General features: G+C 42.0%; 1 long non-coding RNA gene across 1 annotated transcript in view; it reads left to right on the top strand.

Moving 5' to 3' along the window:
- Positions 1-22,059: 22,059 nt before the first annotated feature.
- The window catches only part of LOC119713202 (uncharacterized), a 38,808-nt gene continuing 33,787 nt past the window's right edge, over positions 22,060-27,080 (top strand). The window contains exons 1-2 of the long non-coding RNA XR_005260137.2: positions 22,060-23,432; positions 25,014-25,198. This is a non-coding gene — a long non-coding RNA (uncharacterized lncRNA). The remainder of the gene's footprint in view (positions 23,433-25,013; positions 25,199-27,080) is intronic.

Below are 27,080 nucleotides of genomic sequence, written 5' to 3'. Positions count from 1 at the left end.
GTGGTTTTCTCCAAAAGTCAAACCAAAATCCAACCGCCAGCCAAGCTCAGTTCTGGCAATCTTGCATTGCCTGGAAATGAGCGCAATCGTATCCTAATAGCTATTTGGATAATTGTCCGTATGAGTGATCTGCCAACCAATGTTGGAAACAAGTCTTTATTACAAATATAGCATGAAGTCTAATCTGGAATACATTAAAATGTTATTTCTGTAGCTGTCTTTTCCCGAACCTTAAATAATGGCTAAACCATTTATCAGCTTTTGAGGAGAAAGGTTGTGTATACCGTACTTTTAGACCAAAGATGAAAAAAAAATCTTCAATAAAAAATATTCTCCATATATACTCTGTAATTTTTGGTCTCCCATACATTGCTAAAAAATACTACAAACCTTCTTCAGATTTGTGACAGGGGCATGGTATGGTTTGAGCATAATATAACAAAACTGTCTTTCTAGTCACCTGCTACAGACCTCTCCAGATATCACTGGAAGCTCTGAGTGACCAAAGCAGCCAGACTCACTCAAATTTTGTAGAATACATATAAATACTGCACAGCACTTACTATGATATGCCTGAAGGACCCATCCTGCACCATAGCATGAGTACTCACCAAGGTGACAGGCACTTTATTAGGAAAATCACCACTGCTTTGCTATATACTTGACTTCATGAGAACAGATACATCTATTTTTGACTTCTACACAGTTCAGGAAGCTATCTTAACCTTAGGTTTTATTTGATTCCTACTTGAGTTCTCCATCTTTGTAACCACCTTCTGATGGTGATCTCTCAGATGGGACTGAGTCACTCTCTTGAAATATCTGAAGATCTGAAGATCCCAAAGCACTGCTGAGATAGTCGAGGTGGCCACAGTTTGGGTGATTAAAGGTAGCTGGGAGGATTCCCACATGCCCACAGCCAATTTAGAAGAGGTGACTCTAAGCTTTGCAAGCTTAATGTTATGTCACTGTTCATGCTGAATTCAGAACATTGCACTCAGAACTGGCACCACAAATTGGAGAAAACATCAAAATACATTTCTTATACATAAGTCTGAATGGCATCTTGGGCATCAGAACTCTTTATAACACCATAACAAGTCTAAACTTTATTAGTTGGTGAGTTCTCCTGTACCTCAAGAAGAGTATTTTGTGTTTGATGGATGCGCTGGGACTGCCATATTTCAGTCCCTCCATTTCTCTGCCTTCATTTTTTTCTTCTTGTTATATCTATTAAAGTGATTTACGACTTTTTCATTGTTCTGCCTGGAGCTCAGCCAACTCTTGAGATCAAAATCCAAAAAATTCTCCTCAACAAAACATTAGGGTGACCTGAATGAAACAAGACCTGTGGAAAAGATTTGAATTGTGGGAAAGGAAATAACCCCATCTCCGTGGAAACACAGTCACGTTTTCCAGTTACTCCTGAACAAATGAAGTTTGTGTTCTCTAATTCCTGGACTTCAATTTCAAGCACACCTTGCCTTAAAGTACCTGAGAATACTGTTAAAAACATCAAGGTTCCTCTGAGCAGCATTACAGTGTCACAGTAATTCTTGTGCTTTCTCTTTCTGTTCCTTTTCTTTTTCTTTTTCCGTTTTTTTTTTTTTTTCCCTTTTTCTTTTTCTTTTTTCTTTTCCTTCTTCTTTTTCATTTTCTTTTTCTTTTTTTTTTTATATTTTTTCTTATTCTTTTTTCTCTTTAAAATTTTTACTTTTTCCTTTTTTTTTTTCATTTTCCTTTTTTTTCCTTCTTTTTCTTTTTTTTAATTTTTATTTTTTATTTTTGGAAATCAGCACCTGAGCTCTTCAGAAAATGCCAGCAGAGCACACACAATCCACCAGGTGCTTTTAAGAATCAGCTGCAGTGGCTAAGTTTGTGCTCTAGAGTTGCAAACCCTCCTAATTCCTTAAGAATGCCTATAGTAGTCAGCAACACTTAACAAGCCCCACGTGTGTGACATTATTTTAAAAAAATACTTAAAGCTTTCAGTTTGAATTTACATAATATGAGCATCCAGCCAAGAATTTCACTCCATTTCTCCTTCGCAAGCTGTTGCTGTCTCTCCTTGGCAGTCCTGGCGCAGGAAGACACCATGCTGTTCAGTTTTTGCATGTGCAGCTGAAACAAACTCAGCATCTGCACCAGGCTGTTGTAGGCTCGCGACTGCTTTCAGCCCATGCAATGTTCCAGCAGCACGGGGGGGCAGGATGCCCCGTGACCCCCTCCCTGCCCATGCAGGCGTGGTTGTCGGCATTTTGAGGTGCCGTGGCATTTCTCACTGTGTATCCCTAGCTAAGCTGCAGGCTGGGATCAGGGTGAACTTGCCAGTTTCATTTGGTAGTCATTCCTGACTGTCAGTGGCCCATGGAAATAAATATTAGCAAATCCCAGAACATCTGTGGTGGCAGTTAGTTATTTCAGTGTGTCCTCTTGGAACCGGGATTAGTCCTCACTGGGTTCAGCCTGAAAACAATTGTTATTAGCTGTATTTATTCACTCTAATTGTTCATGGCTTTAAAGACGTGTAAAAGAGAGCATTGTTTGGTCAATTTAGCACAAACTAAGAGATCTCATTTTAGTGTTTTCAGTCTCCCATGTAAGAGTCCCCTTCACATGACGAGTTCACATGCCCCGCTTCTCAGTAAGCACCTTTCTTTCCCAAAGCAATGTTTCTGAAGACTCCTTTACAAGAAAAACTGAGTGTCAGAACCTCTCAGTGGAGTTTTTTATCATTTATCATTTCTCTACCACGGTGAATTGGCACCTGCAAATCCACTGATATGCTGGGTAATTCCTATAGATGCCAAACTATAAACTGGGGAAAGATGTTTCATAAAGAAGCCTAAAATCCCTTTTGCTGACCAAAAGCAGGAGGGGTTTCTATCCCTTTTCCAGGCCCCAGCACATTTTGCTCCCAAATCTGTTCATTTTAATGTTTCTGTATAAAATTAATGTAAAAAATAGGGGGTTCCTAGGACTAGCTGCTGGAGTAAGGATTGGCAGAAGTAGACTCTGTGCAGGATTTTATTTTAAGCAGCTTTGCTTGTATGCCTAGTTTTCCAGTTGATGTGCACTCTGTATTTGAACCTCGCATTCATCCCCTTGCAAAAAAACAGATTTACCAGGGTAATTCTCACTGCTGACCTGCAACAACCTTTGTTACTCAGGATCCTTTTCTGAGCAGAGAAAGGCCATTACCCACATGCGGCCATATAGATTTTATGTGACATTTAACCATGACAAAGATGAGGCCTTCTGAATTAATTTTCACATCTAAATAAAGCTGTGAACCTTTGTCCTTAAAGTTGCTTGTAGCATCAGTGATCGCGCACCTCCAAGCTTCTCTTTGATGCATGGCAAAGGGAGTGCATAATTTAGTGCAAAATTATGAACTTGTTTTATTCTGTGCCCATGGCTTTTAGCCATTCCCAAATTAACAAATAAAGAACATTATTTTTTTAGATAAAAGTCTAAAGAACATTTTTAGATTTTGGAAAAGATAATGGTTCTGTTCTGTCACAGAATTGTCTTCTGAGCTTGAGTAAACTGCTTTTAGCTTTCTTATGTCCCAGCATCAAGCTGTAAATCAGAAAGCAAAGAAATGTTCCACTTTCCTGATGAGTTGTGAGCAACCTTCTTTGTAGCAGATATCCCACAGCTGGATTTGCATGTGTGTCAACCTACAATGCAAAACCTCTGATACTTCATAGATACAATAGGATGCCACGGTTAAAAACCCTAATGTGGACCCTACACTCTGGCGTGTGGACAATACTTTTCAAAATTGGATATTAGTTGGATATTAGAAGAAATGAGAGTGCATAAACAATTCCCTTTTACTCACAAGTGTTTCAGGGCTGCTTAGCATGTGCCTTCCCTGTAGGTTAGTGGACACCGGGCTTGCTTAGCACTAAGTCAGCCAAGTTATTTGGGGGCCACCGTACAGAGGTGCTGAGCATCAGACATCTAACCTTGAAATCTTGGCCCGCGTCCTGCGGACATTTTTCACTGTCACAGGCCAGTCGCACGTGTTTGTTTTGCATTGCTATGAATGGCGGGGCTGACACTTTCATTCTTGCAACGCTTTTTTGGCAGTTTGTGCAAAAGCTTTAAAATGGATTCAACAGAGATGGATTGTCCCTGACTGCAGAAGCCAACAGGTAGGTGTTTGGTCTTCTTTCACTGTTACCCCAGCCTCGCAAAGACCCAATAGCTGCGTGGATCAATACCCCCTGTGTTTTCAATCCATGCTTATTAAAGGTGGTGCATGGAAAAAAAATAAGAAACTTTCTCTATTTATATCTGGAACTTAATGAAGTGAAATTATCACAGCCGACAGGCGCTAGCGCTGTAATTCAGAGACATGGCTTGGCTTAGAGGGATCTGCAGGCTGTTTTTATTCCAAATAATAAAAAAAAAGAGTGAAACCTAATCCCCTAATCAGTTCCAATTTACATATTCACAGGTCTTACTTCCAGCCTGCTGGAAGAAAAAAAAAAAAAAAAAAGATAGTGTTGGAGTCACGGAGCAATTATTTGATTAAGTAATTATTAATCCCAGAGTGCGCTGATTAATTCTGAGCTGGTTAAACAAACGGGTTGGAGCTGGGCTGGTCACCTTCACGCCATTGTAACATTTAGGGGCAGAACTCGCGTAGATGTATTTTTACCTGCTCTACACTGAGGAGTTTTGTTCACTGAAGGTCTCCCTTTCACTTCCCAAGGGGTTAATACTCTGCTAAATGAAGTGTTACAAATTTGAGTTTTATCTGTGGCTAACTGCAATACCAAATGCTGATCTTTATTTTCAGACTGGAAACTCCATCCTGGATGTGTGTGCAATTCATTTTCAAATGTTTAAATTAAAATAAAAAAAAAAGGGGGGGGGGCGGGGGGGGGGAGGGAGGAACCTCTCCATGTATTTTTTTAACAACTGTTAACTGCCTGCCATGAATCTATCATGGAGATAAAGTTGGATGTGAGTGCTCCAAAGTAGAATACATGTGCTGATTTCAAGAGAGCTGAGATAAATGCTTCAAATCGTTATAATTCTTCTAAAATATAGAAGCAAACACTGGGAGAAAACAAGTTTGGAATTTAGTGTTTTTTTTCTAGTTGTGTAGGAGTTTATGTATTTTATTCTGACATGCTGAAATCCCTTGTAGCTGGTCACTATATTTCTTTAGACACACACACATACAAAATGCCCTCCTCAAATTTACTGTACTGTTCATTTCAGCTTAAAGTCTGCCTTCCAAACGTGGCCTTCCGCCGTCTCTCCATTTTCCTTCTGTTACCTCTTATCCAGAGAAACAGAAGGATGAGGTATAAGAAACTCCATGGTAAATAAATCTGAAGTATACTGCATCAAGAGGAAAAGGTGAGAAGCACGGCAGGGCACACCTTACCAAAGACAGCTCATAAGCTCTTATCACTAGGACTGAAATCAATTTATGTCACCCAGATATCTTATAATAAAAAGCAGAGTTAGTCAAATGTCTTAGATCTTCTAAAAATGCTGATAAAAGCACTGACTATGGACAGACGAAAGCAATTAAAAATCAACACGCTGGTTTTGTGTGTCAGATCAAAAGATTTTTATTTGTTATTTATTGTCCATTATTCTATTGCTTAACCGTATCTTCTCATCTGGTCCTGGGTCCAGATTCATCTGGTAAACCACATTACACAAGTGATGAATATTTGGAATCAAGAGTTTTGAAGCAATTTGGAGATTGAGGCTGGCTTTGGGATGGTTTGTTAATGAAATACAATATTCATAACAAACACTTCTTCCTGTGGGCATTCTTAATGACCCAAGTCTTTCCATCAGCACAGTACAGCTATAATTCCTAGCAACAAATCTCGAACGTGATTAAAAAGAGTTTTCAAATTCCCTTTACAATTTTTAAATCAGAAAAATGTAAATTAACTTCACCGAAGATGGTTTTGATTTATTTATTTTTTTATTGTCTGTGGAATATAATACGGAGCTCACAACTCACACCAGTTTGAATATTCATTCTCCCTTTTGAGGAAATCACGTAGCCAGAACATTGAGCAGTGTGAGTAATTGCTTGGTCCATGCCTAGAACTTCCTTAGGAAGTTCAGAAACACTGAGCAAAGCCCATTTCCTTTGATACAGGCTACTGTATTTCAGATGAGCACATGGAGGGATGGAAAAATGTCAAATGCCTGATCTTCAGGGAAATTCAGCATGGATGAAAGAGATGAGGCTGAGACCAATGACCCAGGGCTGCAACTGAAATAGTTTGTCATGAGCTCAATAATGAGCAGGGTAATTATGGTCAATGAGACAATGCAGTGAGTGAGCAATGTGCGTAGATCCAGCTCTTCCCTGTCTCTTATGGGGGATGTGAGGCTGAGACAGCTCAACTTTGGAGGGAAGAAAATATTCAGCGAAGTTTTTTATTCTAGAAAGATGAAAGCTTTTGTTTTGATTGAAATGGAAAGTTTTACTTCTCTGTTCTTTGCCTCAGTCATCTGTGTAGTCTTTTAGCATCTTATAGCACAGCATTAACTAAGGCAACCAACATCTGCTTCCCGAGCCAAAATAATTACTTCAGGTTTATTAATCAAGAAATAGCCTGAAGTACATTAGCAAAGACAATAAACACATAAAATCAATCCTTTTCCTGGAAAAAAAGTTGATTTTGACTTCTCTTTGGAAAATAGCTCCTTCAAGCCCTTTTGCACAGCTCTCTGCATGACTGCTGCCTCCCACTCGAGACTTGATGAGTACAGGGAGCCACACTGCTGCAGGGAATCCTTAGGATCAGGAAGATTGCCGAGGATGTAATGTAGGGCAGACTGTAGCCATCACCGTGATGTGCTACAAAATCTGTCTGCAGCACTGCGGAGAATGTATGAGGAGGATGTAACCACAACCTCACTCCCTTTCAAAACCTTCCAAGTTTAAAGGAAACTACTGCTCAATGCAGAGATTTAAAAATATATATTAGTAAAAATAAGTTTGTTTGTTTGTTTGTTTGTCTGTTTGTTTTTCTTTTTGGTTCTGTGACCATGCAATCTTTCTACTTCCTTAACTTGCTGTCACACTCATGGAGCACCATCAAACCCAGGGAAGAAATCTCCCTGGCTTCTAGGCTGACATTTCATCCTGAAAATGAAAGGGAAAAGAGCGGACAGTTGAAGTGCTTCTGAAAGCAGCCCTCGAATCCCGCCTGCCTGCTCCAGGCTGAGTCTGGCTGAGCTCCAGAGCTGAGGCATCCCACGTCTTCATGTGATCCCAGTCACACACGTCCCATGCTGGCTGGGACCCATCATTTTCTCCAAATGCAAAACTTCTTTTCTTTAGGGTTTGAAAGGATATGTTTCAAGTTCTGGTCTGGCAACAGCTCCCACAATTTATTTAAGATGGAGCTCTCTGTTTGATGAGCTGAGGTGGCCAAATAACACAGATATTGATTTGTAAATATTTTCCTGAAGAAGAACACGGAGCACTGGTTATTTTGTTAACCACTAGATCAGATAATTGACTGCTCAGAAACATCTGAAAAACCCTTGAGTTCTTATGAAAACTCAAGACTTGAGATAAGCATTGAAAAATGCAGCTGCAATAGCCACGATCCACTTACATGAATATAAGAATTGAAAACTTTGGTAAAACATGGACATATGCTACCCTAAAATCTCATGTAAGAACACTATGGCACCTGAAACATGTAGAAAGGACTTAAAAAAGACAATGTGAACCATATTGGCTTGACCACAGGTACTCCACAGACAGTAGCAGTGTGCCATCTCAGCTGGCAGGCTCACGGCAGCGAGGCACTGAGAAATCAGATGGAAAAAATAAAAAATAAAAATAAAACTTTATTTGTCTTGTGCTCGGTAATGACCAGAACTGGGAGGTTTCTTTCAGCCCAGTCCCAAAGCAACGTGTGTGCTTCTTTAACCTTTTGAGTCTAAAATCACCTCATACCTAATGGACTAAAAAAGAACAACTAATAATCTGAGAGGGCGGAATAGAAAATCTGTCTGCCTGAGTCAGACTATTGGACCATCAAGCCCAGTATCCTGTCTCTGAAATGCTGTCAGTATCTGACACTTCAGGCTTAGTTGGGATAATAAAACATTTTCCTCAACCTTATGTAACATCTCGGCCTGGCAAGGAGAAGATTTAAACATCGATTGCTTTCCACTCCCCTCTGTCCCATGAATGTGAATCTGACTCTTTTCCAAAATGAACAACTCTGATGAGCTGGAATTGGTTTCTGGGCAGGATGGGAAAAGCTCCTCTCTCGTTACTCATTCCTGGATAGATCTGCTAAACCTTTGCCTCCTAAAAGGGGGACTTGAATTACGATTCATAAAACTTCATCCGCAAAATTCTGGGTGCCCAACGATACCTTTTCATGGAAGGTGGAAATGCATGTCGTAAGACTTCATGTCTAGTCACTTTATTTTTCCCCCATCATGTCTACTTCCTTTATTTTTTTATTTGTTTAAGCTCTCCATTAGTTTATTAGCTTGACAGCAGCCCAGTTAATTAGACCGTCTTCCCTCCCCCAGCATAAGTGGTGTATTAGGCTCCCCAAATGCACACAAAATTTAGTGCTGCTGCTGGGGCACTTCTCAAAACAAATAAAAGATTTGCAAACCAGCCACCAAGCATCCAACGTAATTAAACTGCATTTGTTACTTTTTCGGCACTCGCACACAATCGAGGCCTTGTACGAAGCAAGCACTCCCCAATCAGGCTGTTTTTCTTTCGGAGGGAAGAGTGCCAGAAGTCTTACCACCCCAAGTAACATAAGATCTCAACACGCAGCAAATGGACAGTTGCAGCCAGAGCGAATGGACTGTGGGGAGATCTATATGAATGCGAATATCTATAGAGCGAGCTATAGGTATATGCAAACATGCACACACAGGGAAGTATAGTTCCTGGGGAGGGGGAGCAGTGGAAAGCCTCCTAGAAATTACTGCTCCACGCACAGGTATGTAAATGACTCTGGAGTCTTGCTGTCCACCACCTCAATCAATTACAAGGTTATTCAAGATAAAACAAACACCATTTCAATTAACTGCGTATACAGCAGTGGTTAGAGGCACAGGCAGGGAAGAGGAAGTGGGAGGAAATTCTGGAAAATGGAACTTTTTTTCTTCTTCTACAGATACGCACAAATAGAAGCTGTCTTGAGGTGCTGTGCGTACATGTCTTGAAACGTGTGCTGAGTTTGTACTGGCTCAGATTAACTCTTTGTGAGAGCCAGAGGGAGCAGAGATCTGGACAGATGCTTGAGTATCACTGATTCTGTCGGAGACAGGTCCTAGCTACAGTGTCCCTCAGCAATTCGACAGTGCAGCTCTGTGCGAGTACAGCTTTCTTATTTGTATGCATGGGAATGTTTGAAGGCTTGCCGTACCGAGACAAAACTGCTTGACAGAATCTGAAAACAACCTGCAAATTCAGCAGTGGATCCTTCCAACCCAAACCATTCTCTGATTCAATGACTGTATGTTCTCCAGGACCAGAGTCTCCAAGGACATCGCTGTTTGAAAACAGGGCACCTAATATCTGGCAAAGCATTGATCAGGTCATTGAACTATTTATCTGTGAGTTTGCCATGATCATATTTTGATTGATATTTCTCGATTGAAATTATGAGTTAAAAACTAAACAGCGAGTCAGGGATCCCAGCTGGAGCACAGACAGATTTGGGGCTTATTTGTTCACTTCCCAGGACCATTAACAGTCTAAGATAATGAGAAATGAACCAAGGTTAAAGAATTCGGTACCTTGTGTATTTTCACAAAAAACACTGACCGCTTCAGGGGACCTGCCAAGAGGAGAGTTTAATATCACAAGAAAAGGAAGAATTTTCGTAACGATACTTGGCAGTTCCTGCATGACACCCTAAATGAAGTTGCTGTTTTTTTCTCTCTGCTGTTCTCTCTCTTCCCTCAGTGCAATGGCAGGACAAGATATTTTCATTTTGAACAGGCAACTGAGAGCCATGAGGCCTTCTAAGCCTGGTTCAAATACTGCTGAGCAGCCTTGGGCACGTCTCCTAGGGCGTGTGGTGGGGGGCTCACAGTGCATAAATTTAAGCACCTTGGTTAGGAAGGTACTTGGGGAAAGTAGCTTTTCAGGCTGTGTAGTTTCTCTTTAGTCAAAAGAAAGTGGATCCAAAAGTCTTTTGTTAGGCTATGTGAACCACTCTCCTTGGTTTCCAGGCCTGGACAGTGGACCAAAGCAGTGACTTCCTTTGTAAACAGATTTGAGGCTTTTTGATGAAAACTACAGACACAGGAAGAATTACCCGAGCCATTAAGATCCATTCAGACCCAACAAACCAGTTATTAATACTCAATGCAGAAGCATACAGCACAAGACCTCTTTGTTGGGTCCTGCACTTTGGCCACAACAACCCCACGCAGCGCTACAGGCTTGGGGCAGAGTGGCTCAAAAGCTGTGCAGAGGAAAACGACCTGGGTGTTGGTCGATGCTTGAGAGGTTCATGTTGGTAATGAGGAGACATTTCCTTTCAGAAAGAGCAGTCAGGCATTGGGACGGGTTGTTCAGGGAGGTGGTAGTGTTACCGTCCCTTGGGGTGTTTAAGGAAAGGTTGGATGTGGTGCTTAGGGACATGGTTTAGTTGGTGATATTGGTAGTAGGGTGATGGTTGGACCAGATGATCTGGGAGATCTCTTCCAACCTTAACAATTCCATGATTCTAAGATAATAATCACTCTGGTCATGACTTAGATTTACTGCTCAGACCCAGCAGAGAAAGTCTATTCTTCTAAGCAGGCTTCTGTTAGAGAAGTGTTTCACATAACCACAGACAGAAGTGAATGGGAAAGATGTTTGTGAGACTGGAAATCCTGAACATTATTTTTGGCTGCAGAATTTAAGGGATGTGCCCTGGAACAACAGAACAGCCAAAATACTTCCAGAGAAGGAGAAATGTGTTGATATGACCATCATATTTCTGATATTTTATGATAAAGTAACCAATGGTCAAGCTGGGTTAAATACCGGCCAGCTTGACTTCGTTTTAATTTAGCCATTAATGCTTTAGAAGAAGCTTAGCTTGGCTGGATCTTATCATTAATGGGTAACACTTAACACAAAGTTTCAGTAAATTTAGGCAGAAACCTGGATATGATTTTATTTATGTTATGCTCTATTTGAGATAGAAATATCTGGAGTCTCTTGACTTCCAGATGAAAAGATGAAGCAACAAAACAGAAGCTGTCACTGTAACATGTTGTCCTCATACTCCCTTTCATTTTATTTAGTTGCAACAGAAAAAGTTTCAGCCATTTTGACTTAAGGCATCTCCACATTTGCTGCTTGTTTAAGCCCCTCTGAATACCAGTGGGTTAGCTTAGGTCAAAACGGACAGGAAATACTCCAAGCAGGTCAAGAGTCAAACTCTTTAATCTCTGATTTATGTTGGATACGAAATCTCCCAGGAAGGCTCTCTGGAAAAATATTGAGAACTGATGAAAAATCTTTCTTTCTCCTTTCTTTTTAAAACATCATTTTCAACTTCCACATTAGTTTCTGAGTAGAAATAACTGATTCCTTTATACCTAATCACTTGTTCTGATTTGCCCAATTCTGATTATATTCAGAAATGCAGTCTGTAGACTCTGTTAGGTATTCTCCAAGTTCTGTGTGCATATGGCATTTGGGAAAGACTGGAGACCTTCACAGTGCTTGTTGTTCCTGTCTCTCAGTCCCTATCTATAGCCACTTCATAGCAAGATAAGAGTGAGTAAAACAGAAATTAATGTTTTGAAAAGGGTTAATAATGTTTCATGTACCGTATACAAAATGTTCTTCATTTATTATGTTTTAATGAGCAGTCAGAACTACTTCTCAATAACAAACAGGCTACAGCAGAAACGAGGCCTGCCCCCTACCAATGGTCTCATCTCAAAGGGTTTTATCATTTGTATTCAGGCAAAACTCACTGAGTGAAGTCAAAGTTCCCAAAACAAGCTAAAAACTGACTGGGTTCCCCAGTGTAGCCGTTAGGTGGAACAACTCCCTTGTATGAGAAGAGCTGAACATCAGGAAAAATTCCTTCTGGTGACATGGAAGAGTAGTAGTCAAATCATGCTCACTCGAGATGACGTGCAAATTAAAACGATCCCATCGAGATTTCTGGGGCTTAATAGCCGTCCTCAGGGAGTCACTCAAATCCTGCAGCAATAAAACCAAGCACACTTAGTTCATTTTACTGAGACTCCCAGTCTAAAGTAAGCAGAAAAGTGCCCTGGAATAAGGATTACAGAATGTAACTCTTCCCTTGGAGATGACAGTAGGGCTCTCATTTGCAAGTGATAAATGTCAGTCCCTTTGCATCTGCAAACTTTTTAAAACATTTTAAGGGACTAAGCCAGAGAGTGTAATGAGGCTACGCTGCCCGTGGTGACTTGGAGGGATGGGGCAAGGAGACAGAAAAGTAATCAAGAGTTTTATTGAGTACGTCATGGGGGAGTTGTCCTTTTTTTTTTTTTTTTTTAATATATATAATTATTTTTATTTTTTTTAACAAAATGAGGTGCCCCAGGGGAAAGTCAGCAGTTAGAAGCGGCCCCACCTGAGTGTGTCTTGGGAGGAAGCCTACTGCCTCATATTTTTTAAAAGGAAAAAAAAATAAAAAATTATAATAATAGAGCTGAGCCAAAAATATCAAGCAGTTCATAGCTGTTAAAAAGCCAGGGAAAGCTGAGTCGCACCCGTTCAGTGTTGTTCTTCCAAACAAGCTGACCACCCTCCCTTCGTAACATCTTATTTATTAAAGCAAAAGCTGCTCCATTGGAATTAAAATTATGTTATAGCCACATGCATGCATGTCTGTATACACACACAGACATATACTTGTTCATGAGTATGCTTCTCAACAGCACTCAGTCATAAATTCCCTTATATTTTTTGGTGTGTGAACTGCTGAATTTGATAAAGAAAGAGAAATTTAAGTGGGCTGGAGGGGAACTGGCTTTAAATGGCGCCGGGTATCCCCGGGCTCTCCTCAGGCTGCAGGGCGGCACTCGCAGCCCCAGGCCGCAGCCCGTTCTGCCGTCACCCTAGCAACAGGGTGCGTGGCTCCCATTGGCCCGCGCTCCGGGCAGTCCCGCCCAGGAGGGTGAGATCTCACGCGCTGTCCAATGAGCGTCAGCGGCGGCCCGGGGCGGGAAGAGGAGGGGCGCGGGGCTGGGCGGGAAACGCTCCTGAGGAGAAGCCGAGCAGAGGCGCCTCAGTGAGGAGGGCGGCCATGAGGAGAGCGGCCATGAGGAGAGCTAGCTCTGATTTTGTGTCGGTAGTGCAGCTGCCACTGCCTCCGTTCTTGCCTGTGAGCCCTCCACATTTGTGGCCACTTTTAAGGAGCTGTGCTGTTAGTTACTTCGGCCTTGACCAGTTTCTCAAGACAACCTGTGCTTTCGCACATGGAACAAAACCATATAATGCCTTTAGATACCCGACCAAATGTGTCTGGGTCAGCAGAGGCAGCACCATGGGTATTTTCCTATGGCTATTAATTTATTTTTGTGTGTGTTCATTCCCATTATTAAGAACCCTACATTTGCCTGTAGGACAGTCTAGTCTTACTAATGAAATAGTAAGAACTCCTCGGATTTTTACAAGAACGTACATGAGAAGAATTTAAGAAATAAGTGTATGTTTGAATAAGCCGAGGAAGGTCAATGTCTGGGTACTGAACACACCATAGGCAGGGGTATCACTTGATTATTGGAGGCATTACTGTCATTCCTAAAAATCCCCAAAGGAATCAACCCATTGTTCTAAGGACTGTACGGCACCAGCAGGTCAAATTTATAAAATGTGCTTAAAGATGCAGATAAGATCCCAAAGGGATTTTTTCAGACAGTTCATAAAACCGGGTTATGAGTCACCACTGGAAACTAATGGGAGAAAGGCCCGGAACTTATCAAGGTGCTTTTAATAAAGCCTACTCTTTCCATATCGACCTAATTAAATGCATAATATGCTTTTTAAAATTTGACCTAGCGTTTATACATTGCCAAGAGCAGCAATCTGAGCACCGAAATACTCCGTACTTCTGGAGAATAGTGCCTACTCCAGAGAATCTAAAATCCTAATGAACAAGGTAGAGCACGGTCAAACTGTGAGAAGCAGAAGTAAAGCTGTTGCTTCGCTGTCTCACAGCAGCCTTTTAGCATTATTTTATGTTGATGGTTATATTTAAACCTGAAATATCAGAAGTCACCTCTGAACTACCAAAACCAGATTCGCATTCCTTGCATTCACTGATGGTAACTTCTTGCCATGTGTCCTGACAAAAATGACAAGCATTTCTGTAGTACTTTCACCCTCATCACGCAAAATATGAGAAGCAACCGAGGGATCATCTGGAAAACCTCGTTTTTTCCATTCTGTCTTCTCAGAGGAGAGAGAGATACAGAGAACAAATTCCCCTGCTGCAGTTACCTGTTTCCTTTCTTGCTCATTGCTGACACTCATCAGTCACCCTGTAACCCATCACTTTTTCCAGACCCGCGCAGGGTGTTGTCGTGTGGTCCTTCCTCCCGTGTTACTGCTGCGTGTTGTTTCTGGAGAGCGCAGTACTACTGCTTGGCGTGGGTTCTGGCGAGTGACTCGGAGGTGGTGGCAGGCAAAAGCGAACCGTGCCCAGCACTTTCCCATGAAGGCCTGGCTTCCTCACAGAGGAAAGGCAGCTAAGCCTAGTGAAGCATGTCTTCCAGTCTATAGGCAAGAAAATAAAAAGTGATTCAGCTTATTTTTGTTTCATCCAGCTGTCTTACAACTACCATCCACAGAGAAGTGGAGCTGTTGTGTTTGTGTTTGAAATATGTTCTTTACTTACACGAACGATTTTCTTTGAATGTTAATTGTTTATTTAGAATTTCCTTCTACGTATGTGGCTGAATAAAAAGCCCTTTTCTTTTTAAGCATCCTGTTAACTGTGTGAGGAACAGGAGAAGCTCAGTAACGTCTGGCGGACTGCAAGTCTGAATAAAACACATTCAATGATAATAAAATCGTAGAAGGTTAGAGCCAGAAGAAAACTAAATAGATCGTGTAGTTTGACTTCCTGCACTGAGTCAGAATGAACTACACCTGGACTTGGAAGTTTGCCTGACGTGTTCTTAAACATTTTAAACATCTCCAGGTAGCTTCCACAATGTTGTTACATGGCTCCTCTTAATGTTTCCCCTCTGACAGCTAGAGGCTGTTGAGGCCAAGGGAAGGAGGTTCAACGTGGCTCAGTGCCGGGTCCTGCACGTTGGCCACAACAACCCCATGCAGTGCTACAGGCTTGGGGCAGAGTGGCTCGAAAGCTGTGCAGAGGAAAAGGACCTGGGGGTGCTGGTTGATGCTCACCAGAATATGAGCCAGCAGTGTGCCCACGTGGCCAAGAAGGCCAACAGCATCCTGGCCTGTAGCAGGAGTAGTGCAGCCAGCAGGGCCATGGAGGTGATCGTCCCCCTGGGCTCTGCTCTGGTGAGGCCACACCTCGAGTGCTGGGTTCAACTTTGGGCCCCTCACTACAACAAGGCCATCAAGGCCCTGGAGCATGTCCAGAGAAGGGTTATGAAGCTGGTGAAGGGCCTGGGACACAAGTCCTGTGAGGAGCGGCTGAGTGTTTGGTCTGGAGAAGAGGAGGCTCAGGGGAGACCTCATTGCTCTCTCCAGCTACCTGAAAGGAAATGGTTTGGAGCTGGAGGTCACCCTCTTCTTGCAGATAACCAGTGATATGACTAGAGAGAATGGCCTCAAGTTGCTCCAAAATGCTCTTGTAGGATACTGGCTCTTTTATGAGCTTGGTTCTTGCATTACTCCACCCTTCCTGACAAGGAGCAACCATGGCTTACCTATTTTCACTTCTTTCTTTTTTTTTTTTTTTTTTAATTTATTTTAACTTCTTTACCTCTTACCCGTGGGTAGTACTACAAGGTGTGTTCACATCTTGTAGGAAAGAGCAACCCAACAACCTGATGGCTCCTTCAGATTAAGACAGGAGAAGTCTTACAGAAAACAGAAATACAGGATACTTGGAATCAGAATGGGAAATTCTGAGAAAGCAAAGTAGGGAAATACAGTAGACTGATTTCAGGGCTAGTACAGACATGAGCTCACTTTCCTTACTTCAGAGAAGCCATTCAAGGTTGTTGGAGGCATAGGAAGAAGATGTTAGGATCTGATGTTCTACAGAAACTTGGTGAAACCCTCATTGGAGCTCACGTAGAAACTTCTGGTGTTAAACCTATTTCCTGAAAGGAAAAAAGATTATTCCTGATGGGCAGACGTGAAGTACTGGTTTTACACCTGTTCATTGGAGTGCTCCATTAGCCACTGGCTAATTTATTGGAAAAAAAAAAAAAAGAAAAAAAAAAAAAAAGAAAAAAAAAAAAAAAAGAAAAACATGAGTAGCCATGTCCAACAAAGGGTGTCCAACAAAGAGCAACGAAGCTGGTGAAGGGTCTGGGAAACAAGCCTTAAGAGGAATGGCTGAGATTGTTCAGCTTGGAGAAAAGGAGGCTCAGGGGAGACCTTGTTGTACGTTACAATGAGCTTAAAGGAGATCGTAGTGAGGTGGGGATCCGGCTCTTCAACCAACCATCAAGTGATGGGATGAGGGGAAATGGCCTCAAGTTCTGCCAGGGGAGGTTTGGGTAGGATATGAGGAGAAATTTCTTTACTGAACGAGTTGTGTGGCATTGGCACAGGCTGCCCGGGGAAGTGGTGGAGTCCCCATCCCTGGAGGTCTTCAAGAAGCGTGGAGGTGTAGAGCTTTGTCGTGGCAGTTTAGTGGTGGACCTTAGTACTAGGTGAAGGGTTGGACAGGATGATCTTGGAGGTCCCTTCCAACCTGAATGGTTCTGTGATTCTGTAATATATCTGCTTACATATAGCCCATATTGGGGGGGGGGGGGGGGAAGGGAGGAGAGAAAGATATTTGGGGGGCGGGGAGGAAAGAGAGATATTGGGGGTGGGGAGGGTGTTTTTTTTTGGTTTTTTTTTAGCAACTACTTACACTGAGTTTGCATTGAAACACTACAGGGAAGATTTTTTTTAGGTGGTTAGTGATGGTTAGTAAAGTTGCTAAAAAAAAAAAAAGGACACTTTATGTGTGTCTCCAAACAAGCAGTATTTTTTGTAAAAAACAAACAAACAAACAAACAAAAAAAAAACACCTGCTTCATCCAAATTGCTCAGGGTTTTGTGGCAAAACAATGTAAAAAGCAATAGTTCCTGGTGGCGAATTCCTATCAAATCTGTGTGATAGGAAAAGCTGAAAAAATTCAACAGTAGGTCTTTATTCGTCGTGTACTTTCTAGAGGGGAGAAAAAAAAAAAAAGAAAAAATTTAAAAAAAAAAAAAAAAGATAATAAAAATCAGCCAGTTTTAGCTGGTATGACTATGAAATTTCCTCTTTAAAAAAAAAATAAATATTGGCCAGTTGCCATTGTATTGGTTCTATATTGCATTTCTGGGAGATAACTGAGGATCAGAAAGGAAGCGGGTACATCATTAAAACAGTTGAGCAATAGCATGGGATGGAACCCTTGATGACAAGATTTGTTCGTACCCATTGTAGAAGCTAGGTACAGAAGAATTCCAGCCAAAATTCAAGTGTTTCTTACCTGAGCTGAACATTTTTCACTATCAGATGAAAGTTCTTGCACCAAATTTGATTGAGACTCAGACGATATGCCATAAGTGGCTGGAGAAGGAAATCCCAGTTTATATGACTCACCATTTTTGTGCAAATATTAACTTTGGCTGATACACCTTTCTCCTTGTATCTCTTTTCCAGATCTGAGTGGAATTATACAATGTCCCAGAGTTAGCTTGGCTACAGTCAGCTGCAGCCTTTGGTTAGTTGAATAGCTTTCATTTTTAACTGTTTTACCTATTTATTGTTTCTTAAAGTTAAAGAAAATATATATTTTGCCCATCATTCCGATCCCTGTGATACAGTATTAAATTTTACACCACTGAAAACTTTAATGGTGGCAAAAGCTCAATGCTGAGTGTTCGCTTCGCTGTGCGAAACCCAGTAAAAAATCTTAGAAGCTGACAATTGCTTCCCAGGATTTACCTGCACTTTGAGCCCCCTGGTTTGTTTTTTACTGGTTTATTTTGCCACTGGGGCTCTGTGGAACAGGAAAAAATCAGTGGATACTACAGTTAACCTTTCATTTTTGACAAATGTTCTTGTCCTCTGTCAAAATGCTCTGGTTCTGATCAAAATGCATGACAGGTGACCAGGCAAGAGCAAATGAATTAACATTGCTCACGCTTGGGTTTCTGATCATGCAGCCCAGCTGATCAGCACCTGCAAGAGCAGAACACAGGAATGCAGAGGTTGAATCTAGAACTCCAGGTCTCTATGGCAGTATCTCAAAACACACTGAAGTCCATGAGCCTCAGCTATTAAGCGCATTTAACGCATTTTGGGCTTCCTGGAAGTAGTCTGGAACCGGTATCAGGCACTTCTAAAAAATGTTTAAGTCCCATAGCAGCTTTTACTCAATCTGTGGGTGTTAAAGTGCTGATGCACGATGATAAATGAAGCTCTATCTTCCCAGGGCTCACCAGCCACGGGGACACCGTTCCGCTGGCGTACCGCATGCCACTGGTGGGCCTGCATCATCGCACAGTTCCAGACAGAAAAGCAAAATTAACTTTTCCAGTTGAAACTCCAAGCGGTATTTTAGGGAGGCTGAATATAAATAGCCAAGATTGGATTTGGCCAGTATACCAGGGCTAACACCCATACTCTTGCAAAATGTGCCCTGGGATCTTGAATGACCACAAGTGGTCAGAAGCGTGGATTTGGCATCTTATATTGACATATTTTCTTCGTGAAGTCAACATTCATCTCCCCTGTGGTCCTATCTTCCCCTTTCTGTGGCAGCAGCAGTGCTGCAGACTGACAGCTGTGACTTTCAGAGGCTTTAAATAGCCAACACGTCTTTCCTCTCCTCTACAGCTCTTTTACAAAGTGGGTAAAACAAACTGCCAGCCAGATAAGGAGCAATCGGTCCATGTCAGTATGGAAAGGAACTGGGAAAAGTCCCAGCAGCAAAATTAACTGGGCAGCGCAGAACTTCGGGGTGGTTCCTGGTAGTTCTGTCTTGCTCTGCTAGGCTGCTTTACATTGTCAGGTTTAATTTTATTTAATTTTGGGTCCTTATATCATCTTAATTTTGGACTTCTCTGCTGTTGCAGCGTTCATAGTTTGGAAGTCCCTTTGCACTTATCTTGTTTTGGTTTCCTAATTTCCACCATTAGGTGATGTCTGACACCTTCTGTGCTCAGATCTGGCAGCCTGACACACAGTGAGTCACTTGCGCGCCCCCAACATCTTCCTGCCTCCCCTCATCCCCTCGCCATGGGTGTGGCGGCTTCAGAGTGAGATACACAACAAGGCAATGAAAAGAGTTTCAAGAGATGGGTGACGTTAGTTCTTCACTGCGAATACTACGGGCAGCAAACCCCACAGAGAGGATGGTTTAATACAAATACACCCAAACTTTGAACTGAATTATAGAATTCAGTTTGCAAGAGCTCAGAGTCGTAATGATGTACAAGGGGACAGCTTTCCCCGGCACTAAAATCAGTAATACTCAGGGGAAAAAAAAAAAAAAGAAAAAAAAAAAAAGAGAAAAGGAAAAGAAAAAAAAAAGAATAAAAAAAGAAAAAAAGAGAGAAGGGAAGGGAAGGGAAGGGAAGGGAAGGGAAGGGAAGGGAAGGGAAGGGAAGGGAAGGGAAGGGAAGGGAAGGGAAGGGAAGGGAAGGGAAGGGAAGGGAAGGGAAGGGAAGGGAAGGGAAGGGAAGGGAAGGGAAGGGAAGGGAAGGGAAGGGAAGGGAAGGGAAGGGAAGGGAAGGGAAGGGAAGGGAAGGGAAGGGAAGGGAAGGGAAGGGAAGGGAAGGGAAGGGAAGGGAAGGGAAGGGACAGCTTTTGTAGCTGTTCCTGGGTCAGTCAGTGGGATGAATTCCCATGGTAGAGCACACCAGGTCGCTGAGGTGTGTTCAAGGCTTTCTTCCCTCCTTCACTCTAGAATAATACCAAAATTGTAATTTGGGGGATTGACTGGGGAAGAAAGGAGAAAGGGAGACTGACAAATGCCAGCGCTAAGATCACAAGACACAAAGCCAGAGTACAGACCCGTGGTGGACCACTGGATGGAAGGAGCCAGTTTGGAGGGGGAGCTGTGGCTGACAGGCAGTGCTGACAGCACTGTTGGCTCCAGCAGAGGATTAAATTTATAACTGCACAGACGGCTGAGAAAAAGTATTCCTCCCACACGAGCTGCTGGGAGTGCTTGCTGGTGGGTTTATGTTGGATTTGAAGAAGCACTTAGTATGTGACTAACAACTACCTGGTTTCTCAGTGAAACGTGCAAAGTGGACAATTAAAATGTGATTGGTTCATTGCAGGAAAGACAATTAAGGGGAATGAATTGATGGATGGCTTGTTGCTTTATTTGAGAGCCCCGGAGCGTCTGTGTTTTGAAGTCCCTCTTAGCACTTCTCACTGAGCTTTTAGACCAGAAGTCAAAATTGTCATTAATGCATTAAAATGCACGTAGCCTCGGTCTATTTTCCCATGCAATTGCTATTTTATTTATTTAGCAAAAATAGTAAGACTATCAATATTTGTAATTTCAGTCTTTTAAAACATTTCCTCTCTGATATCAAGGGCGATGAAAACGTCTTCCGGAGCAAGAGAAAGAGCAAGAGAGTGATGGAAGTCTTTAGTTCCCATAAATTTTGTTCCTATAAAGTCTGAACACACTGGGCGGATGCCTTGGCTCAAAACTGACCTCCTGGCTCCTTGTTTTAGTCGTGGTTCACGACTGGAGCCAGGAGAAGGATCCTGGCATTTGCCAGGTGAATGCGAGCTGTACCCTGGCAGGACGCCTGCAGACCCATTACTGGTTTGTAGATTAAAGTAAGGACAGCAGAAGGGGTGGAGGGGAGCTAGGGGGAGGGAAAGGGAGTAGCCAAACAGTTTTAATTCAGGTGCAAAAGTTAATCTCGGTGTCTCTGCAGACAGCCTGCCACGTACAGGGTGGAGGGAACAAGTTCTTTTTATACGCGCAGAATATTCTCTAATTATCCCTGTGTGCCAGCCTCTAGGAACAATCAAAACCCGCTGCCAAAGGCTGTGCCTGCTCAGACGTCGTTCTCATGGGGAAACTGGGAACGGGCTTGGCTGCCATGGGATCAGCCAGCCACTTCCAGCGGGGCTCCTTGGGGCTCCTCGCACCCGCAGAGCCTGGGCCCTGACACTTGATCTCAGGCTGCCAGCGGGGAGGGTGCTGATAAGAACATTTACTCAGTTCCAAGCAGTTGAGTTGAGTGGATTCGGGGCCTCAGTTACAAAGCAGTAACAAGCAGGTGCTGTTACCCTGCTCGTTACTGTGTGGTCCAGCCTAGCTCTGAATGAAGCACTTTTTTTTGCAGTTTTAAATCTAATGGACTGCAGAATGAAGACCAAATTTCCTCTTCTATTAGGCAATGAACTTCTATTACTAAGCCTCTTGGTTCTCAGGTTTACTTGAGTATGATGGAGAAGTCTGGTCAGTCACCGTAATGGCAAAAGCAGTCCTACAGCAAGCCTGCCTGAAAACCTGGGGCTGCTTATTTCAGCCTACCACGTGCACTGAACAGGTCTGCTGGGCAATTTTCCATCGGAATGATTTTCTGATAGAAAATGCCTCTTTGCAAAATCAAAATTTCTCCCGGAGAAGGCTACAATTTTGCCAGAAAAAAAAAAAAAAAAAAAAAAAAAAAGCACCAGTTTGCCAGTGGGAAAATCAAAATGACAGCTTCCTGGCTGCTCACCTTGGAGCCTCATAATGTTTTGTGTTTTTATTTTTTTCTTTATTGAAGATAAAAACTGAAATCAAATAAATCCTTAACATTAAAAAAAAAAAAAAGGAAAGATAAGAAAAAGAAAAAGAAAAAAAAAAAAAGAAAAAGAACAAGAAAAAAAAAGAAAAGAAAAAGAACAAGAAAAAAAAAGGAAAAAAAAAGAAAAGAAAAAGAAAAAAAAAAAGAAAAGGAAAAAGAAAAAGAAAAACTTAACAGTGCTTGGAAATCCCTCCACACAAATCTGTTTATATTGGGTTTGTTGTTGCCATTTAACTTTCATTTTTGTCCCTGTCAGTTTAATCTATATCATTATTTCATAATGAAAGCAATATTTATTTTTTTCTGGAAAGAAAATTACATTTTCAGCCAGCTCTTGTACTAAGGAATTAAAACCTGCAGGGAAGACAAGATACAAGACAGAAAGGGTTGGGTAGGAATTAGGGGATATGCTGTGCCTGGGAACAGTTTTCCTGTATTACAAAAATGATCTTTTGACTAAGACAACCATTTCCCCAGGAAGCTGAATTGGTTTCTAATTGATTACATAAAAAGGCAAATCATATTTCTGAAAATCAATGCGTGCACATTTTTGGAATTTCTATTGAAGAGTTCCAAATTTCAAACTAGAAATTTATTTCTCATTATCATGTTAATCAACTACCTGTGATTCTTTACTGTGTGCTGTAAGATGAGCTGGTGTGGAAGAAGGTACCAATGTGTCTGAACTGGGAACTTCTGCTGAGTGTCTGGGAGAAAAAGAGAGTTTATATATGGGGGAAGAAGGGGCAGGCAACTCGGGGAGAGAACAAGGAAGTTGCCAGCATATGCAGAGAAAAAATTAGGAAGGCCAAAGCCCAACACGAGCTCAACCTGACCACTATGGTTGAAGATATATTATATAAATATATTAATGACAAGAGGAGGGAGGAGAAGAATCTCCATCCTTTCCAGAACGCAGTGGGGAACATGACTACTGAGGATAAGGAAAAGGCTGGGGCTTGTGACATCTTTGCTTTTGGCTTTACCAGCCAGAACACTTATCCTCGGATGTGTTTGCTGGGCTTCTTTCCATCATCTATCAGCGGTCATGGTCATCTGGAGAGGTCCCAGGTGATGGGAGACTTGCTGATATGGCACCCATCTAGATGAAGGGTCATAAAGAGGACCCGGGGAACTACAGGCCTGTCAGCCTGACCTTGGTGCCAGGAATGGTGATGGAACAGGTGGTCGTGATCACACAGCATATGCGGGACAGCTGGGGGGGTCTCACCCGGTCAGCATGGGTTCATAAAAGGCTGCCTGACCAACATCATCTCCTTCTATGACTGTGTGGCCCACCTGGGGGATGAGGGAAGGCCTGTTGATGGTGTCTACCTGGATTTCAGCAAGTCCTTTGTCACAGAGGTGGTGAACGGAGTGAAATCCAGCTGGCTGCCAGCCCCCAGTGCTGTTCACCAGGGGTCACCCTCTGTAATATCCTTATTGATGACTTGGATGAAGGAATGGAGCGCACCCTCAGCAAGTTTGGAAGGTAGGAAAATTATTCTATAATTTCTATAGTCAGTGCCTTTAGAGAATTTTGCCATCATAAAATCCATCCAAAGTTACCTGACAGATGCGTGTATATTCTTGTGTTTATGACGCCTAGTTGAGAAACACTCTCTCAGGCCTGCCTTGTATTTATTTGAAACTGTTTATGCTGAGTAAACTCCTTGGAGACAAGGAGCAAATTCCCCGGAGACCTTGTGGTCGGATCAATTTGTAGAGCTGTTTCCATGTTTTCTGATGCAATCCAGTGTAACAATGCTGTATCCCAGTAAACATGGAAATGGAGCAAGGAAAACATTTCTCAATCGACTTCCTAAAAATACTGCTCTGGGTGGGGAGGGGCTCCAGTTTTATTCCAGAAGCTCATTCAAGACATCATCAGCTTCCAAAATGTCTCAGATTTTTCTTAGTCTTCTGTTTCATGTACTTATAGATTGGAAAAGAGACTGCTACTTAGGCCAAATGCCTGTAAGCGTGACATGCAATAACCATTATGCATTCAAATGTACATATTCGTTGATGCAGAGATGCCAAGCATGGCTGGAAGCAAACTTAATGTTTGGCAAAGTGGGCAGAACAGCAAGGGTGATCCTAGGAGGGGTAATCATGAATTGCCTTCTTCTGACTTTGTATTTTAATCTGGTTTCTTTCTGTAAAAGAAAAAAAAAAAAAAAGATGCCTTTATTATGCTACTTTAATTTTCTGTGATTTATTTTTTTTTTAGCTAGGATTTTCTCTGTAAAAATTGTTATTATCTTCCTATCCCTCACTGCCTGGTAACTAGTGTTGCACTTTCACATGGAACCTGATAAAAATATAGGTTCTTACTGAGTTCCTGGAGAGGAGGGAGGAGGGTGGCATCAGGTCTGTATGCCACCATATTATGGACCCTATTTTTCAATAGAAAATACAGTGACAGAGACAGGCATGTATATTTACTTATTTGCACTGTTATCACAACAGCACAATGCACTTGTGGCTTAGCCATTTGCACAGGGACTTGGCAGTATTGTGGGGGGAAAAAAAAAGCTCTGATAAAGGATTTGCAAGGGCTGTTCTTGTGCACAGAGCAGACAAGGTATGTGCATGGCTTTTTATACCTGCAACATTCAGATGCTAAGTCCTGGCTATCTGATACTCCTTTGCCTTTCCTCTGCTATCCAAATATGAAAAAGGCAGTAATAAAATGCTCTAAAAAGGACTGTTTATGGTCTTTGGTGCTGTATGCCTGTGACATCTATATTGAATTTTGTCTTTTGGGCATAACCTATGTGGCTTCAGGGACTATTTTGTTCCAGAATCCCTTGCAGTGGGACATAGTAAAGAATACTTCATTTTAGTGAAGATTGGGTCAGCTAGCTGTCTGGACTGGGTAGAGACAGGTCTGCAGTGGAGCTGGGTCTCAGTTTGCTCTTCAGCAGACACCTTGCCATGTAAATTTGGGTCCAGGCACCACAGAGGAACTTCCACCCTGTTCAGAGCTTACTCAGGGTCTCAGCCCACAGCACAATACTCTTGGCCTCGTCAGATTTCAACAGAGCAATTGCATTTTTTCTTATTCCAGTGCTTCTGTTTCTGTTTTGGGGACACTTGAAAGAGAGCGTCTCCCAATGGCAAAGATAAGAGCCCACGTCCTGCATCCTGTGGCTGCACATTCTCAGCCACAAGAGTCACCAAGTCCCTTTCCAGCGGGATGCGATTTGGACAATGACATCTCAGACTGATGCAGCTAATCCAGCCGTACCCAAGGTAATTATGTGAAGTGACATTCAAACCAGAGTGGTTTTTCTAGACACTGAGATTATTAAATTATGAAGAAAGTACACCAGCTACTTTCCTCCCCACATGTCTCTAGTGCAGTCTAAAAATAGCCCCAAGCATTTGAAAATGTGCCTTAATCTTTTGACGGGGAAGTGGATGAGGTCAGAAAACTGGGAAAGGACTTGTTTGCTGTCGGGAGGATGGTGAAGTTGACACATCAAATAGAGCTGACTGCTGCTGTTGGTGAAGAAAAGGTAGGGAAATGGAGCCCAGTGTACTGGTTTTAAGTGTTTATTATATACATTGCAGGTGCTTGTGAAATGCTGTGGGTTAAAAACCCTTTTGATATATAGAGGGCAGGAGGTGACAGGATCATCTGGTCTATTTTCAGTATAGTAAGCTGCAAAGAGCCTATAGTGTAAAGACAAAACAGTGTATTCAAGATTAACAAGAGCCAGTGTAAACTTGTCCAGGGTACAGCTCTGCTTTGAATCTTCCAATCCCCTGTGACAGCTCAGTGTCTACATTAAGAAATTTGGGATTTCATCTTCCATGTGTTCAACACGCTCCAAATCAAGTTAATTCTCTTTGGTTTTAGAAAATGTTTTATTTGTTGTCATTTGATTGTATCTCAGATCTTGGCACTCCAATTTTACTGAAGAAATGTTAAGGGTGTATAGCTGAGGTAGTAAGCATGTGAGTATGGAAAAGCTAAATATTAAGTCCTTGCTCATAAAATGAGGCTTCATCTAAACTGTAGGTTCTCACAAGTGTTAATGAAAAAGCATGAAGTCTCTACCACCCCAACAAAGAATCCATGGGATAAATTTTCTCTGATTTCTCATTTTTCTGCTCCAACAAAGTAGAGCCAGGCTACCACAGTCATTCATGCATGAAACACTTCTCCACAGATTTGCAGCCCAATAGGAGCAGTTCTATTATAGGTCTATTATTTGCATAATTGGGTGCTAACAAAAATAAAGCTAACAAATTGCTGATAATTGCAAAATGTCAACTATATTGGGCTAGGTCAGAGGTGAAATGTAAGGGTGAAGTCTCCAGGTGTGTTGAGGTCAAAAGCAACTTGTTATTGAAGGGAAACTTGTTAGGGATAATAGCTATCAGAAGAAACTTAACTGAATAATGTCAGAGCCAACCAAATCTTAAGTAATGTGTTGCTGCATTACTCCAGGAAAAGGTAACCACTGCCAATGTGACTAATTGGCTGGTTCTTCACATCTTACTTCTGAAAAAGAGCACTAAAGAGAGGTATGTAAACTCTTGTTGTATAGTAAGTGGTACAGGACAACTGCAGAGAAGGACTTTATTCTATTTGATAACATATTTTTAATAAATGCTATAACATAGAGGTCCCAAAATCGTCTTAGTACCTGAGAAAATTGAGAGTTTTTTCCCAGAAAAATCCACATGGCCCTTCAAATGGCTGGGAAGAGAAATCTCAGTTGTCCGTGGTAAGTCTTGAGAACCTGGGAGTCAAAAGGGAATGAACTCACACCAATGCTTTGAAGTGACTCAAAGCCCACAGAATTTAGCTAGCTTCTCCCTACCAGATCTGCAGAGTTTCCTGGTATTTTTAGGAATGAAAAATTATGGATGGCCTGAGGAAATGCAATTATTTTTAGAATGGCCTTGGTTCTAACTACCAGACTGTATTGCTTCAAAATCCTCTCAAGAACTTCCGTATGTAAGTGAAAAACAGCCTCACAAATTGTGAGGGTGGTTTAAATCAACTTCAATGCGATAGAAGGTATATGTGCTCCCTTAGTCAGGGGAGTTGGAAAAAGAGCTATCAATAACAGTATGTCAGGTAAACACCGAGGGCAAAGAGAGTACTTCGCTGGGACATGAC

This window comes from Anas platyrhynchos, chromosome 19, assembly GCF_047663525.1.
Source record: "Anas platyrhynchos isolate ZD024472 breed Pekin duck chromosome 19, IASCAAS_PekinDuck_T2T, whole genome shotgun sequence".
In the NCBI taxonomy this organism is placed as follows: domain Eukaryota; kingdom Metazoa; phylum Chordata; class Aves; order Anseriformes; family Anatidae; genus Anas; species Anas platyrhynchos.
Note: the sequence above shows the minus strand (reverse complement) of the source record. Positions and strands in the feature narration are given on the sequence as shown.